Source organism: Aotus nancymaae, unplaced genomic scaffold (assembly GCF_030222135.1).
Source record: "Aotus nancymaae isolate 86718 unplaced genomic scaffold, 86718_ANA_hifiasm-v0.15.2.pri h1tg000036l, whole genome shotgun sequence".
NCBI classification, from domain to species: Eukaryota; Metazoa; Chordata; class Mammalia; order Primates; family Aotidae; genus Aotus; species Aotus nancymaae.
The window spans coordinates 168,626-185,401 of NW_026988450.1; the positions used below are offsets into that span (position 1 = coordinate 168,626).

At 38.9% G+C, this 16,776-nt stretch overlaps 1 protein-coding gene across 11 annotated transcripts in view; it reads left to right on the forward strand.

Moving 5' to 3' along the window:
* SPIDR (scaffold protein involved in DNA repair) overlaps window positions 1-16,776 on the forward strand; it is a 415,411-nt gene that overhangs the window by 69,192 nt on the left and 329,443 nt on the right. The window contains exon 1 of one of the 11 annotated variants that reach the window (XM_064384161.1): window positions 8,471-8,540. The exons of the other annotated variants lie outside the window; for them this stretch is intronic. The gene's annotated coding sequence lies outside the window, so the exon portion shown is untranslated. Of the gene's footprint in view, window positions 1-8,470; window positions 8,541-16,776 lie in introns of those variants that run through there. 11 annotated transcript variants of the gene reach the window in all.

Below are 16,776 nucleotides of genomic sequence, written 5' to 3' on the forward strand. Positions count from 1 at the left end.
TCTCAAACTCCTTGCCTCAAGGGATCCTCCCACCTCAGCCTCCCAAAGTGTTGGGATAACAGGCGTTAGCTACCATGCTGGGCTCCAACTTCATTTTTTTGAATATGCAAATCTGGTTGTCCAAGCACCATTTGTTGAAAAGATTATTCTTTCCTTACTGGCAGGTCATGACACCCTTGTTGAATATGTATTGTATCTCTTATACAGAACATACAGTGGAATCTTTACTTTTTTTATCCCGTATGACAGTCTCTGCCTTTCGCTGGATTAATTTATGTTCATTTGATGTTATTATTGATATAGTTGCATTTATGTACACCAGTTTACTTTCTCCAAATGTTTCAGGGTTTTTTCTCTGCTCTTTCCTCATTTCTTTTACTTTAAAGCAGTATTTTCTTTGGTAACATTTAGTTCTTCCTATGTCATTTTCACCATTTTTTTTTGGGCAGACAGTGTCTCACTGTGTTGCTCAGGCTGGAGAGCAGTTGCAGAATGTTGGCTCATGGCAAACTCCACCTCCCGGGTTCAAGCAATTCTGGTGCTTTAGTCTCCCGAGTAGCTGGGATTGCTGGCATGTACCACCACGCCCAGCTAATTTTTGTATTTTTAGTAGAGACAGGGTTTCACCATGTTGGCCAGGCTGGTGTTAAACTCCTGGCCACGAGTGGTCTGCCTGTCTTGGCCTCCCAACGTGCTGTGTTACAGGCATGAGCCACATCGCCCAGCGCACAATATGTTTTTGAGTGAGATTTTATGGGTTGCTTTAGTGCTTATCATATACCTCTCAACTGGATTTCTCTCATATTTGTTACTAGTTTTATTCCAGTGAGGCACAGAAACATTACCACTATATGGCTCTATTTTCTCATCCTCCCCTTTATGCTATTGTTACACATTTTATATCTTTTATTGCTTTGTTAATAGATGTAACAATTATATCTGTTATAATTTTTAATTAACATAATTTTGTCTTTTATAGAAGTGAAAAGAAAGGAGAGCAAGTATACATTTATAGTGTTAGATGACTCATATATTTTTTGAGACAGAGTCTTGCCTTGTCACCCAGGCTGGAGTGCTGTGGCACAATCTTGGCACACTGCAACCTCTGCCTCACAGGTTCAAGTGATTCTCTTGCCTCAAGCGCCTGAGTAGCTGGGACTACAGGCACAGTGCTGCCATGCCTGCCTAATTTTTTGTATTTCTAGTAGAGATAGGGTTTCACCATGTTGGCCGGGATGGTCTTGATCTCCTGACCTCGTTATCAGCCTGCCTCCACTTCCCAAAGTTCTGGGATTATAGACATGAGCCACTGCACCTGGCCAAACTGACCTCCTTATTTACCATTTGTGTTCTCTTCATTGGTTCCGAAGGAATCATGTTACCATCTGGTGTCGTTTCCTTAGTTTGATAAAGCTTTGTTCCCACCCACCACTCTTCTGTTACTCACAGATAATGACATTTCTGTATGTTATAGGTACAGCAGTACAATTATATATATATATTATGCAGTTGTTTTTTAAAATCAGCTAGGAGAACAAATACACACATATGGTGAGTTTTAATTAGATAATTACTTTTCTTGACACCCAGATTTTTCATGTTGACTTGTGTGGATTCTTAGGCCACTTGCCTTTAGCCTTAAGAAATTCTGTATGTGTGTTTCATTAAGTGGGTCTGCAAGCAATGATCAGTTTTTGTTTATCTGAAAATGTATTTATTATGCCTTCATTTTGTTGTTGGTGGTGTTTTTCTTAAGTTTTTTTTTAGAGAGGTTTTAGTTTTACAGAAAAATTGAAAGGAAGGTATGGAGATATCCCTTCTTCCCCCACATATGCATAGCTTTCCTATAATCGATATCCCCCACCGGCATGGCATATTTGTTACAGTTGATGAGCCTGTATGTATGCATCTTTATCACTAGTTTCTATCAGGGTTAATTCTTGGCATTTTGTATTCTGTGAGTCTGAACAAATGTATAAAGCTATATATCCACCATTGTAATGACATACAGAGTACTGACACTGCACTAAAAATTCTCTTTGCTCTGCTGTGTAGACAGTAATCACTGTCTACACCCTAATCCCTGGCAACCAGTGATCTTTTTACTGTTTCCGTAGTTTTGCCTTTTCCAGAATGTCATACAGTTGGAATCATATAGTATGTAGCTTTTTTAGGTTGCCTTCTTTCACTTAGTAATATGCATTTAACTTTCCTCCATGTCTTTTCATAGCATGATAACTTATTTTTTTTCAGCACTGAATTATGTTTCATTGTCTGGATATATAACATTTTGTCCATTCATTCACTGAGAGACATCTAGGTTGCTTATGAGTTTTGGCAATTATGATTAAACGTGCTATAAATTTACATGTGCAAGTTTCCATGTGGACAGACGTTTGCAACTTCTTTGAGTAGATACCAAGCAAAGCAATTGTTGGATTGCATCAGTAAGAGTACTTTTAGTTTTATAAGAAACTGCCAAAGTGTCTTACAAAGTGATTGTAACATTTTGCATTCCTACCAGCAAAAGCGTTCCTGATGCTCCATATTCTTGTCAGCATTTGGTGGTGTCAGTGTTTTGAATTTTAGCCATTCTAGTAAGTATGTCATGATATCTCATTGTTTACATGTTTACAGCATTTCTCTGGTAACATATGATGTGGAGCAACTTTTCTTACACTTACTTGCCGTCTGTGTCTACATCTTCTTTGGTGAGGTATCTGCTAAGGCTTTGGCCAATTTTTAATTCCTAAGGCAGAGGCTTAGATTATTGATTTTAGATCATTTTTCTTTTTTAATGCAGTCCTGTGTCACTTAGTGATCAGAATACATCCTGAGAAATGTGTCATCGTTAGATGATTTTGTCCTTCTGCGAACGTTATAATGTTCTTACACAAACCTAGGTGGTCTGGCCTATTACACACTTAGGCTATATGGTATAGCCTATAGCTCCTAGGCCGCAAACCTGTATAGCATCTTACTGTACTGGATACTGTAACCAATTGGAACACAATGGTAATTATTTGTGTATCTAAGTATAGAAAAGGTAAGGTACATTATAATATGGTATAAAAGATAAACAATGGTATACCTGTATAGGGCACTTACCATGAATGGAGCTTATAGGACTGGAAGGCGCTCTGGGTGAGTCATTGAGTGAGTAGTGAGTGACTGTGAAGACCTAAGACATTACCATACATTACTATCAACTTTATAAACATGGTACACTTAGACTACACTAAATTTATTTTAAAAACTTTTCTGGCTGGGCATGGTGGCTCACACGTGTAATCCCAGCACTTTCGGAGGCCGAAGCAGACGGATCACTCGAGGTCAGAAGTTCAAGACTAGCCTGTCGGGCCGGGTGTGGTGGCTCAAGCCTGTAATTCCAGCACTTTGGGAGGCCGAGGCGGGTGGATCACGAGGTCAAGAGATCGAGACCATCCTGGTCAACATGGTGAAACCCCGTCTCTACTAATACAAAAAATTAGCTGGGCATGGTGGCGCGTGCCTGTAATCCCACCTACTCAGGAGGCTGAGGCAGGAGAATTGCCTGAACCCAGGAGGCGGAGGTTGCGGTGAGCCGAGATCGCGCCATTGCACTCCAGCCTGGGTAACGAGAGCGAAACTCCGTCTCAAAAAAAAAAAAAAAAAAAGAGAATGGCTAAACAAAACAATAAAACCCCAAATCTTGACAAAACTGAGTGCTGTGAGAATGGGGAGTAACTGGAACTGTCATACATTGCTTTGAAAACATTTTGGTACTTACGAAGTTAAGAATAAATTTACCATACAACCCAACAATCCCAATTTTAGGTATTTACCTGGGTGAACTAAAAACTTATGTTCTCACAAAAGCCTGAACATGAAAGTTGATAGCAGCTTTGTTTATAGTCACCCCAAACTGGAAACCCAGATGTCCTTAAGTAGGTGAATGGATGCATCCGTACAGTAGGTTACTCACAGCAGTAAGAAGCAATAGGTTTAATCGGTGCAAAATGTGAATGAATCTTAAATGCATTTTGCTAAGTGAAAGAAGGCAGAATCAAGTATACTGCAATATTCTCATGATGGAAAACAGATCAGTGGTTAAAGGGGTTAGGGTAAGGGATTGAGTACCAAAGGGCAATCCGTTTGCTGTGGAATGGGGGAGGGGCGGGTTTTGGGGATGAGGAAACAGTCCTTCTTGTACTATGGGAGTGGATACACAACTCTATAAATTTGTCACAACCTGTATATTTATAAATGCCAAACAGTGAATTTTACTCTGTGCACATTTAAATAAATCAACCAGGTGTCAAGGGAACCCAAGATAGAGTGTAGACCAATAATATAACCTCACTGAAGGAGGTAAGGAAAAGGGAGCTGACCCAAGCAACTTTGGAATACAGTGTTTGTAATTTATAATGCTGAAGACAAAAAGAACTATATACAAACGTATTTGAGTTGATAAATTCATTTTTCACAGCTGTGTGACTTAGCAGTTTTAAAACTACTTTATATATATACTGTAATTGAATAAGTAAATATATTTCATGTTGTAGATGCTTAAAACGAGGAGAGAAGGAAGTTGCAAATAAGCCATGGGAATGCTGGAATGAACCTTGTAGTGCTGGATTGGAGCTAATCTGTCATTAGGAACTCAGGTGTTTTCTGTAAAACACACAGACACACATACACAGATTCAAGAAATAAATGTAGCAATAAACGTGTGTGTGTGTGTGTGTGTGTATCACTTCCTATCTCTGTCCACTGAGAGGTCCTAAAAGCAGTGAGAAACAACCATACCTAGCACCTCCATCTTGGTTTCTAGTACCATTCTCCTGTAAGAGGAACCAGGGCTCCTTAGAAAAATGGCTGACTCTATGCCCAAGGCAGAGAAAATACAGGATGAACTTTGAGGATCGTGTATTGTCAGAAAATAAGGAAGAGTTCTAAACAAAGCAGGTGGGGAATGTCCAAAGGACACATCCAGTCAGCGTTGTGCCTGGCCAAAGCGGAAACAACTTGAGCAGCGAGATAAAGAACATTAGATTATAGCTCAAAGAATCAAATGCCTACAAGTTCATACTTATATAGATATATTAATAAATACATACATAATAGAATATAGATATATTAATAAATACATACATAATAGAGAACAACTTTTCAGGAGAATTTAAAAATAAAAAAGGATTGGCTGAGTGTGGTGACTAACGCCTGTAATCCCAGCACTTTGGGAGGTTGAAGTGGGCAGCTCAGTTGAGGTCAGGAGTTTGAGACCAGCCTGGCCAACATGGTGAAACTCTGTCTCTACTAAAAATACAAAAAAATTAGCCACACTTGTTGGTGCGTGCCTGTTATCCCAGCTGCTTGGGAGACTGAGGCAGGAGAATTGCTTGAACTCTGGAGGCAGAGGTTGCAGTGAGCCAAGATTGCACCACTACACTCCCGCCTGGGCAACACAGTGAGACTCTGTCTCAAAAAATAAATAAATAAATAAATAAATAAATAAATAAATAAATAAATAAAAATGAAGAATTGAGGGAAACAGAAAATCATCTTTAGACCTCCCTCACAGTAGTAACTGCTGAAGGCAAGATCCATCAGTGTGTTAAAATTGGTGGGTAAAACTTAATGAGAAACAGAGTATTTGTGTGACTTCAAAGCATTTTCCCCAAAATATTTTTCTTTTTTTGACATATTGTTGTTATTATTCCATTTTATTATGTAATTAGTTATTGTTAATCTTGCTGTGTCACCCAAGCTGGAGTGCAGGGTACAATCATAGCTTACTGTAACCTCGCCTGGTTTCTTTTAGCTGTCATGCCTGGTTCATTTCTATATTTTCTGTGGAGAAGGGGTCTCATTGTGTTGCCTAAGTCGGTCTTGAACTCCTGGTCTCAAATGATCCTCTCACCTCGGCCTCCCAAAATATTGGGATTACAGGTATGAGCCACTGTGCCCAGCCCCCAAACATTTCTTAAACAGGGAACAATAGTAACTTTATGTGTTAAATCCTGGCTGATGTCCTCTTAACCACGTGATGAATGTTAAAAATTATTACATATTGATATTGTGTACTCTCTGTTATCATGAACTGAGGACACACTATCATAAAATCCATAACCACAATCTGACCATGAGAAAGTATTAGACAAACCCAGACTGAGAGGCATTCTACAGAATACCTGAACAATACTCTCTAATGTGCCAAGTTCCTGAAAGACAGGGGTAAGCAGAAGAACTGTCATAGGTGGGAGGAGACTCAAGGCCTTCCAGCTAACTGCCACGTGGAAACCTGGGTTGGATCCTGAAACAGAAAAGCTGAAGTCTACTGATTGAAGCCTTTAATTTAATTAGTAGTATTGAATTGATGTTAATTTGTTAGTTTTCCTGATTATACTATTGTTATGTAAGATGTTAACATTAAGGGAAGGTAGATGAAGACTATGTGGAAATTCTCTATACTATCTTTGTAAATCTTCTGTATGTCTAAAATCTTACCAGGACAAAAAGTTAAAACGTTTTTCTCTTCTTTGAGGTAGCCAGTCCCGTAATGCTCATGTATATTGAATAAGCACTGCCTTCTTATATGCACAGATGAGGATGTGTACAAAAGTAGGTAGTCTCATTTCTTTATCACTCTGTGTAGGTGGTATTGTTTCTGTAAGGATGATCCAGATGGTCTTTGCACCTTGGCACAATCCTAGTGCCAAGACTCCCTGAATTGTTGAAGTGCTTCTGTTTTATACTGTGAAATGCTATATGAGAGGATATCCTAGCAAATATATAAATAATGGTTTTATATAAAAATTAACATAGTGTACAAAGTGTTTTTATTTATTGGTTAGATAGTCATGGCATATAAATATATAGTAGAGATGACTTTTTAATTACAGAAAAATTTTAAGCCCAAGCTGACTTCTAAACACAATTTTGGTTCATATGTCCCATAGGCATCACTTGGTATCAATATATTTTGATTACTTTTAACATTCATCTAAGTAAACTATATTTGGAAAAATAAATCTGCTTAGAAAAAAAAAATAGCTTGTATTTGAGGGTAAACCATATATATTATATTTTAATTCTTTTTCTTTGACCTCCCTCCCCGTATTTGACGTTACCTAGAATTTAACTTTTTGAACACAAGTTGAACAAAATGGTATCATAATTTTGAAAGAGTAACTTTTAAAGTACAGTTGGCCCTCCATATCCGCGGGATCGGTTATGTGGATTCAACCAACCATGGATCAAAAATATTTGGAAAGACAAATTCTACAAAGTTCCAAAAAACAAAACTTGATTTTGCCACAGTGAGTACTACACTGAATGAAGTGACGCGTAGGTGTTGTGTTAGGTATTATAACTAATGTAGAGATGGTTTAAAGTATACAGGAGGATGTACACAATGTTATATGCAAATACTACACCATTTTATATCAGGAACTTGAGCATCCTTGGATTTTGTTGTCCTCAGGGTGAGGAAGTACTAGAACCAATCCCCCGTGCATACTGAGGGACAACTATATTATAATTTTGAAAGAACAGATGTTCAGAATCCTTTAAACATTTTATTGTATTAGAAAATAATTTAACCATGTACTACTTGTTTTCATCTAGAGTCCAGGCTATAAAATGTAAGCATTACAGTTAAAGGCTTTATATGTCTATTTGTCTTAGCCTAGATATTGGCTATGTATTGCTATAGGATGAGAGATTTGATTTATTTTAGCCACTAGCAGTAAATGTGGTAAAAAATTAAGACTGAAAACTGCAGGGTTGAGAGGTGAAAGGAAGGACTAAACATTTTTAATTGCAGTGGATTCTGCCAGTGTAGACCGCTGAATGTTTGTGGTTTGGATCTTGTTCACTCTAACATTTTAGGACTTGTGCAGGTTTTCCCCAGAGTATGAGGTGGTTGTGAACTGCTTTTGCTAATGGTGAGAGTGAATTATCATAATGTTATAACAAGGATGGCATTTTGGGAGAAATTTAAAGTAGGGGAAAAGGAGGATGGCAAAAACTAAAGTTGGTAAAGTAACTTGAAAAGTCACTCTTTCAAAATTACACAGTTTCGTTTAACTTAATTTTGTTCAATTTATGTTCAAAAGTTAAGTTCTAGATAACATCCAACATGGGGGGAGTCAGAAGAATTAAAATCATATTTTTTCTGTAACTGTATATATATGTGTATGTCAGATTATATTTTACTTGCCTTCTCATTTGCATCTTACCTCTGTGGCTAAGTTAGCAGGACCTCTGTGGGAGTGACATAACTTCACCACCTCTTACCTGCTGCAGCTGCATCGCGTGAGAGGACTGATCTGTGGCCTAGATTTTTCTCTAAGGCTTTCCACGGAAGTGAGTCAACACATTGTTTCTGGCTTTACTTGCCGTCCCTCCCTAATATGCCAGCTTAGGGTACTTTGGAATTTTCCAGGTACAGTGTTGGAGAAGTTATAACACAGGAGGAGGCCAGAGCATGGGTTTAGTTTGGTGGGGAGAGGGTTGGAGTGATTGTTCAAGGGAAACGTTGAACGTGACCAAATTGAGTGAGTATAAAAACCTTACCTGAATTAAATATGTACCAAACACTGAAAATCCCTTATTGTATTTTAGTATCCTTTATCGTTGTATTTTAAAATTGATTTAAAATCTATACTGAGATTTTTTTAGTGTGGATTTCAACACTTTTTTTGTGCTTTTGCCAAGAACACAGTGTTCTGTTAAGTCATTCAGTGACGAAGATTGCTGGCATCCTGCCAGCCTGGGTCAAGTTCATTCACATAAGTTTCAGTGTAGATTCTGACTGAGTGAGGAATGTTCCTCTTGTCTTTGCATGTTAGATGGGTCTGGGAAATTAGTTGTTTTAAAACAAGCTTATACTTTTGTTTTTTCAGGGTTACGGATTTTTTGCTTTTAAGATTCCTTATACAGACAGTGCTTTGATACTAGTATCACATTCTTGTCTACTTACTGACTTTCCATGCCTCATTTGGTAAGATAACAGCTCTCCTAACCATACCAGATTAGAATCTGCTGTATAACATATTGACTCTGCTGTATCATTTTGAGGTATTATTTTATACTTAGGAAGAAAAGATATATGTGAATTAAAAAATTGGAAACGGTGGCTCAGAAGCTACAAAAATACAGTGTTTGATAAGGAGTATCTACCTATGAAGATACATTCATCTTTATATATTTTATTAATTCCTTTACTCAGTTCTTCCTCAGTTTTCTTTATTTCATCTGCCATCTTTTTTTTTTTTGTTTCCAGCCAGAGAAGTACATTGACTCTTTTGGATTAAAAATGCAACCAGTATACAAAAAGCTAAGAATTGGAGCTAATTGATCACTCATTTGGCACATAGCAGTTTTGTCTGGAAATTATGCATAAATACTGATTTCTGAGTGAACATTCTGCCTTACAACTAGCTCACTAGACCTTCAGATGCTAATGGTTTTTTTTCTATTCATTGTAGTATTTAACCAAGGTAATAAATTTATGTTGATACTGATGACTGTTTTCATTTTATTATTTTAAATTTTTTATTTTTTTTTAGAAACAGGGTCTCACTCTGTTGCCCAGGCTGAAGTGCAGTGGTACGATCATAGCTCTCTGCAGTCTTGAATTCCTGGGCACAGGTGATCCTCCTGCCTCAGCCTCTTGAGTAGCTGGGACTATAGGCATGCACTACCATGCCTGGCTAATTTTGTAAATTTTTGTAGAGATGGTGGTCTTGCTATGTTGCCAGGCTGGTCTCAAACTCCTGGACTCAAATGATCCTCCTTTCTCGGCCTCCTAGAGTGTTGGGATTACAGGCATGAGCTACCACACTGAGCCCTGATGAAGGTTGTTTTTGTTTTTTTTTCTTTTTGAGACAGAGTTTTGCTGTTGTTGCCCAGGCTGGAGTGCAATGGTACAATCTAGGCTCACTGCAATCTCTGCTTCCTGGGTTCAAGTAATTCTCCTGCCTCAGCCTCCTGAGTAGCTGGGATTACAGTTACCCGCTACCACGCCCAAATAATTTTTGTATTTTGACTAGAGATAGGCTTTCACTACATTGGCCAGGCTGGTCTCGCACTCCTGGCCTCAGGTGATCCACCTACCTCGGCCTCCCAAAGTGTTGGGATTACAGGTGTGAGCCGCGGCATCCAGCTGATGAAGATTTTTTGTAAAAAAAAATACTGCCATAGTGTCTGTTTGAATGTGTGATTTTTTTTTTTTTTTTTTGCTAATGTCTGATAATTAGCATGTTTGTGATTAATCATTATGTCCTTATTCATTAATGCCTTTCTAGAATCTGATAGAATGCTTGGCCCACAGTTGTTCTCCAGGTATCCAAAACCTAACCAGTGAACGGGTAACAACCACTGCTCAGATTTGCAGTAACGGAGCATTAATGTCTGGGAACCTATTTGATATCATACATATGTGAAAAACAAATGAAGCAAAGCAATCACAACTATATGTTTTTACAGACATAGATCAAGTGTTTAAAACCAAACATATTATCAGAAAGCTATATTATAACCATTCCTTTGGGACATTTTTCTGTGTGAGTTACATTGGCTGGGCTACTTAAAATCAGAGTCCAGTGAAGTTCAAATGGAAGTTACATATTTTCTCATTAAATCTTTCTTTGGCAGAAGTACTTTATTATTACTATACTTTAAGTTCTGGGGTACATGTGCAGAGTGTGCACTTTTGTTTATAGACATACGTGTGCCATGGTGGTTTGCAGCATCCATCACCCCATCATTTACAGGAGGTATTTCTCCTGTTTATTCATTGTTCTTCCAAGGACTCCAAACACTACTAAATATTTTTTAAATGTAGATTGTATTTGCATGGATTTCTCAGAAAACCTTTTCCTATTAAACTCTGGAAGGAGTTTACTGCTTCCTCCCACTTCCCCTCTGGTGGCTCTGTTGCAGATGTTAAGAGCTAGGCCTGCGTATCACATCACAGTAGTGCCAAGAGCTTCGGCATAGCTCTTGGTAATTATTGCCTTATTTACCTTGCTTGCCTAATAGGCTGCAGGTTTCTTGAGGGCCAGGATCATCATGAATGAGTGAGTGAATGAATCACTGAATGTAGTAGACACAGCACATGTGGACAAGTAATGGCAGGGACTGAAACCAGTGGCAAAGTCTCATATGCTCATGAGCTAATGATTGAAATACCTGTATCTGTGATAAAAGCATAATAGGTACAACTGTTTAAACATTTAGTCCTTGTGAAAATAGATTGGTGATATTACACTTTTTGATTTATACTTATTCCCTTAAATTTCTCTACTTTTATCAAACAGTTTTACTCTTGAAAGTGATGGGATAAAGTTAAGGGATCAGAGTCACTGTCATGGGAGCGTAATTTCTCATTCAGTGAGGGCTCCCTCAGAGTATTCATTATATCTGTGCATTCCTATGGGAGTTGAGAATATTTAACGAAATATGTTTCCTGATATAATCAGAATTTTCAACTATGAGAAGAATTAAGTGGAGAAAGATTCTGCACTTAATTAGGAAAAATAGTTAAAGAAAGGAGTGTGTAATGATCACATGGCTTGGTCATTTGAAAACCTACTACCAGGATTTTATATGATAATTAAATTTTAAGTAGACTGCTCATTAACAAAGCTGAAGTATCCCATGGGTTGAATATATGGCTGTGATTGTATAACTTACATGTCCAGAAGAAATTTTAGTGGAAAACATGACTGCACAGACAGCATATTTGCAGTGGGTAGTAGCAGGGGGTAGGGGGTGGTTTGCATCTGTTACCTAAAATAAGGCTAATATGAACATAAAGTCCTAGAAAAAATTGGATACTGAACTTTGGTTTTTAAAATGCCTGTAGTCATGACAGCTGCCGTTCTGTAGGCACCTACCTACTCTGTGGGGTGCTGCAGAATCTGTTTTACACGTATTTTCTCACTCAGTTTCCTCAATGACCCTGTTGAAATGGGGTTTATTTTACATATGGGATAACTTGGCTGTGTCTCAAATAAATTAAAAACTTGCCTAGCATTAGTTGCCAGGAAGGAGCAGAGTGAGGACAACCAAGGGGATCTTTGATTCAGATCATAAGAGAAGAATCCCCTTGTGTTCTACTAGTCAGTTTAAGTTGAGTGCTTGTGTAACATAGTTTCTTAAATAGGTAGGAAATTAGGGGAAAGAGTGTGAATTTGTCGGCTAGGCATGAGACATCGCCTCAGGGCTGGTAAAAAGAGGCCTTGACCTCTCTGTCTTTACATTTACGATCCAACACTTGCTCATAAGAGAACAGCTAAGCTTTCTATGCTAGCCTGTTTCTTGTTCATCTTTCACTAAGAGTCTGGCATCCAAATTTCCGGACCTTGGCGCCCTTTGGTATTTGGATACGAAGGAGGGAAAATCATTCCACCCGGTTCCCATGTCCCGACACCCACGCCATAGCTACCTGTCAGAACTCGCTGTGCTTATCTGGCCTGTGTGGGAGATAGCAGCGCTCTGCCCTGCTCGGTGTATGTCTGATGGTTACTTGAGACGTCCACTAGGCTTAGCTCTAGGATATCTGCCTGAAGAAAAGATGGGGTGGAAGAGCTTAGATGGCCAAGAGAAGAAAGAAATTTGTTCAAATCAAACTTTATCTTATTTTTCATCCATCGTTTTACTCTGGTCATGGGTTACATTCTTTCAGTGGTATGATGGAGGAAGATAGCATTTATTTTCCTCAGTATATAATTTTTGGTTCAGTCGTTTTAATTGAACTTCTAAGAAGGCAAGCACAATGAGCCTCATACTCATTTCCATAAATGTGTGCTTTTGTTTAGTTTTTAACTTTTAAGAAAGAAATTTGAAGTCTGGAATTTGGGATTCTGAAAAAAAATTAGGGAGGAAAATGGAGAGGAAATAAGGAGAAAGGAAAAGAGATTTCATACATGTTGATCATCTAGTGTTTAAGGCCACATGAAGGTCAGTAAATGTTACTAGAGACCATTAAATAAGAAGTACTCACCTTTGATTTCAGCAGGCTTGCTTGTAGTCAGGGAAATATGTGTGGTGTACGTTCACTCTGGCAGTCTTTCTTCTCCAACCTGATGAGAATTCGCATCTTTGTTTTCCGTATCTGTTAACCAGTAAATGACTGTTTGGCAGACCATTTTATTTTTTATTCTTGTTTGCTTGTTTGTTTGTTCGTTTTAGGTCTTGCATTGTTGCCCACACTGGAGTTCACGGGTGTGATCATTTTGAAGTGTGCTACCAGCCTCCTTCTCTAAAAAAAGGATCCACTGTAAGAATCCTGGGCTCAAGGAATCCTCTAGCCTCAGCCTCCTGAGTAGCCGAGACTACTTATCATTTCACTATCAGACTACAGACATGGCACACCACAGCAGCTGATTTTTATAAAAATTTTTATAGAGATGGGGGTCTCACTGTGTTGCCCCGGCTGGTCTCAAACTCCTGGGCACAAATGATCCTACCACCTCAGCCTACTGAGTTGCTGGGATCACAGGTATGAGACACCTTGCCTAGTCATTTTATTTTTCTTTAATTTTTTAATTTTAATTTTAATTTTTGAGATGGAGTCTTGCTCTATCACCCAGCCTGAAATGCAGTGGCGTGATCTTGGCTCACTACAACCTCCACCTCCCAGGTTCAAGCAATTCTCCTGCCTCAGCCTCCCAAGTATCTGGGATTATAGTCATGTGCAACCATGCCCAGCTAATTTTTTGTATTTTTAATAGAGACAGAGTTTCACTGTGTTAACCAGGATGGTCTCGATCTCCTGACCTTGTGATCCACCCTCCCAAAGTGCTAGGATTAGGACATGAGCCACCATGACCCTTTTTTTCTTTTTTTTTTTTTTTGAGACGGAATTTTGCAATGTCGCTCAGGCTGGAGTGCAGTGACACAATCTTGGCTCGCTGCAACCTCCGCCTCCCAGGTTCAAGCGATTCTCCTGCCTTAGCCTCCTGAGTAGCTGGGACTATGGGCACCCACCACTGCACCGAGCTAATTTTTTGAATTTTTAGTAAAGACAGAGTTTCACTATGTTTGCCAGGCTAGTCTTGACTGCCTGACCTCGTGTTCTGCCTGCGTCAGCTTCCCAAAGTACTGGGATTGCAGGTGTGAGCCACCACGCCCCGCCTAATTTTTAAAGAAATATTGAGAGATTATCTTACTTTTTCACAAATACCTTATGTTAGAAATGATAAATTTACAATGTATACTCACTACTGAGTTTGGCCTGTTTTCCTGAGGTGTCAGGAGACAGGCTCTAACACTAGATTTTAAGATTAGGGTTTGGGGCTAAGATCTCTGTAGCTTTCCTACAACAATATCGTGAAGAAGAAATTATGAAATCGAGCCATGTTATTTCTCCCTGTTGCTGTTGCTAAACATGGCATGGCATTGGCTTAGATTATCTCATTAGAATTTGTTTTGCAGGTCAGTTGCATTATGTGATCCCTATATTACTTCAGGAGAATTTTAAACATTTTATTATTTTCATGGAATTGTCCATTTTCTGCTTTTATGGGCTTTAGTACTATGCATAGGTATTTGCATTTAGGAAGTTAGGACGTAGCATACTTATATACAGGCATATTTCCCCCATGTATTTCAGCACAAATAAATCTCATTGAGTTTACGCTCTCTTAATAAAACAACACATGATCACAAAAATTTCTGGTAGTCTCCAAGTGGAGGCAATTGGAGTTAACATTTTTGTAGTTTGTTTTCATGTTAAGACACTAACTCTGGCATGAGTAGGATTTCAGAGACATCTGATTATAGGATTGAGCACAGAGATCTCAGATTCTCTCCCACCCATCCCCCCTACTTTTTTTTTAAATTATATGTAGTTCTGTTTTATAATACCCACTTTGGCACATTCGATGAAAGTCTCAAACTTTGAACTTCTCTTTTTTAGAAAGCACCATGGGTCAAGGGCTCTGTTTGTTTGGGAGTCCTAGGTCCCCTTTGTCACAGCATGTAAAGGAACCTGGGACAGCCTTTCTTCTGGGCTGTCCTCAAAGGGGCAAAAAGGAAAAAAGAGCTGATGAATGCAAGATAGTGATTTTATGACTCACCTTTTCTGCAGTGACATGCATGGGTAGAGGATGAATTTGTTTGAATTCTTTTTCCCATATTTCTAGAAAATAAACTACTACAGGTAGACATTAAATAAAGTTTTGATTGCTCAGTATCGTGCCCTATAGAGTTTGTGATTATTCTGTAATAGGTAGAGAGCATCCTGTCTCCAAAGAAAGTATAGTTCTTCTTTCTGTGTGTTGCGCGTGTTTTTTAACTCAAGAGTATATCATAAGTAGTGGTTTTCAATTTGAAATGTGCTAACAGCCTCCTTCTCTAGAAAAGGGATCCTCTGTAAGAACAAGCTATGATACTGTGGTGAGTGCTGGCTTCCATGATGTATTGTACATATGTATGCATGTATATCAAAGTGTTTGAGAGAGCCCGGAACAATTTATCACTCTCACTGAAATGGAGGGACTGGCTTTCCCTGGAGAGAGGCAACAAGAATCAGGCTCTTCATCTAATTGCTGTGTAGTTAGTGATTTTTCTATTATTTCTCAGTAATCCGTAAGCAGCCAAACCATATCACTCTTCAGTTTTAATTTGGTGAGCCAGGAGAAATTAGTTTTGCTCAATTTGTTTGTCATTCATCTGTTTTAACTGTATTATAGAATAAGCTCCAGGGCAGGAGCCTAAGAATGCCTGTAGACCAGGCGGGCGGTGAAAACCCATAGACCCAGAGGGCTCTGTTTGGCTGGAGAGGTTGCCATGGCTGAGCACCAGGGTTGGTGGTAAACTCTAGCCAGCTATGTGTGCCTTGAAAGAATGTCAGGCTTCTCAATTTTAAGAGAGCTGGCTATCCAGATATGTTTATCAAATCTCCCACTTTCTACATGTTGGCAGCTAGTTCAAATGAAAAACAAAACAAAAAAACAACCAGAAGTGAAAGTCTGTGGGGCAAAAATTTGTCCACTGGTCACCAGTTTGTGTCCAGTTCTTGAAGGTATTAGTGACATTTTCAGCCTTCTCGGATGTGCTGCGCCACAAACATTGCTTCGGTGTTGTTTGTGTTCATGGTAGGATGAAACTCTGATTCAGCCAATACTTCTGGAGTGTATGGTGAGCATTCACATATTATTTCATGCTTACAAAAAACGCTGATGGACTTTTTAATATTAAAAATAAATACTTGGCCGGGCGCAGTGGCTCACACCTGTAATCCCAGCACTTTGGGAGGCCGAGGCGGGTGGATCACGAGGTCAAGAGATCGAAACCATCCTGGTCAACATGGTGAAAACCCGTCTCTACTAAAAATACAAAAAATTAGCTGGGCATAGTGGCGCGTGCCTGTAATCCCAGCTACTCAGGAGGCTGAGGCGGGAGAATTGCCTGAACCCAGGAGGCGGAGGTTGCGGTGAGCCGAGATCCCGCCATTGCACTCCAGCCTGGGTAACAAGAGCGAAACTCTGTCTCAAAAAAAAAAAATAATAATAAAATAAAAATAAATGAGTGATGCTGTTAAAAGTATAAAAAATGTTCAACTGATAAATGGGTTACATGACCACAGTTACTTAAAAGAAGGTAACTAAAGTCCCAGTGCTGTGATCTTATGTACCTCTGACCTCAGTTTTATTATCTGTAAATTGGGAATGGTGATATCTACTTCTAGAACTTGTGTTGATGTTCAAATGGAGCAACAGGAGAAGGAAAGTGCATTGTCAGCTACAGGGCACTACATGAATTTATCATGGGAATAAATCA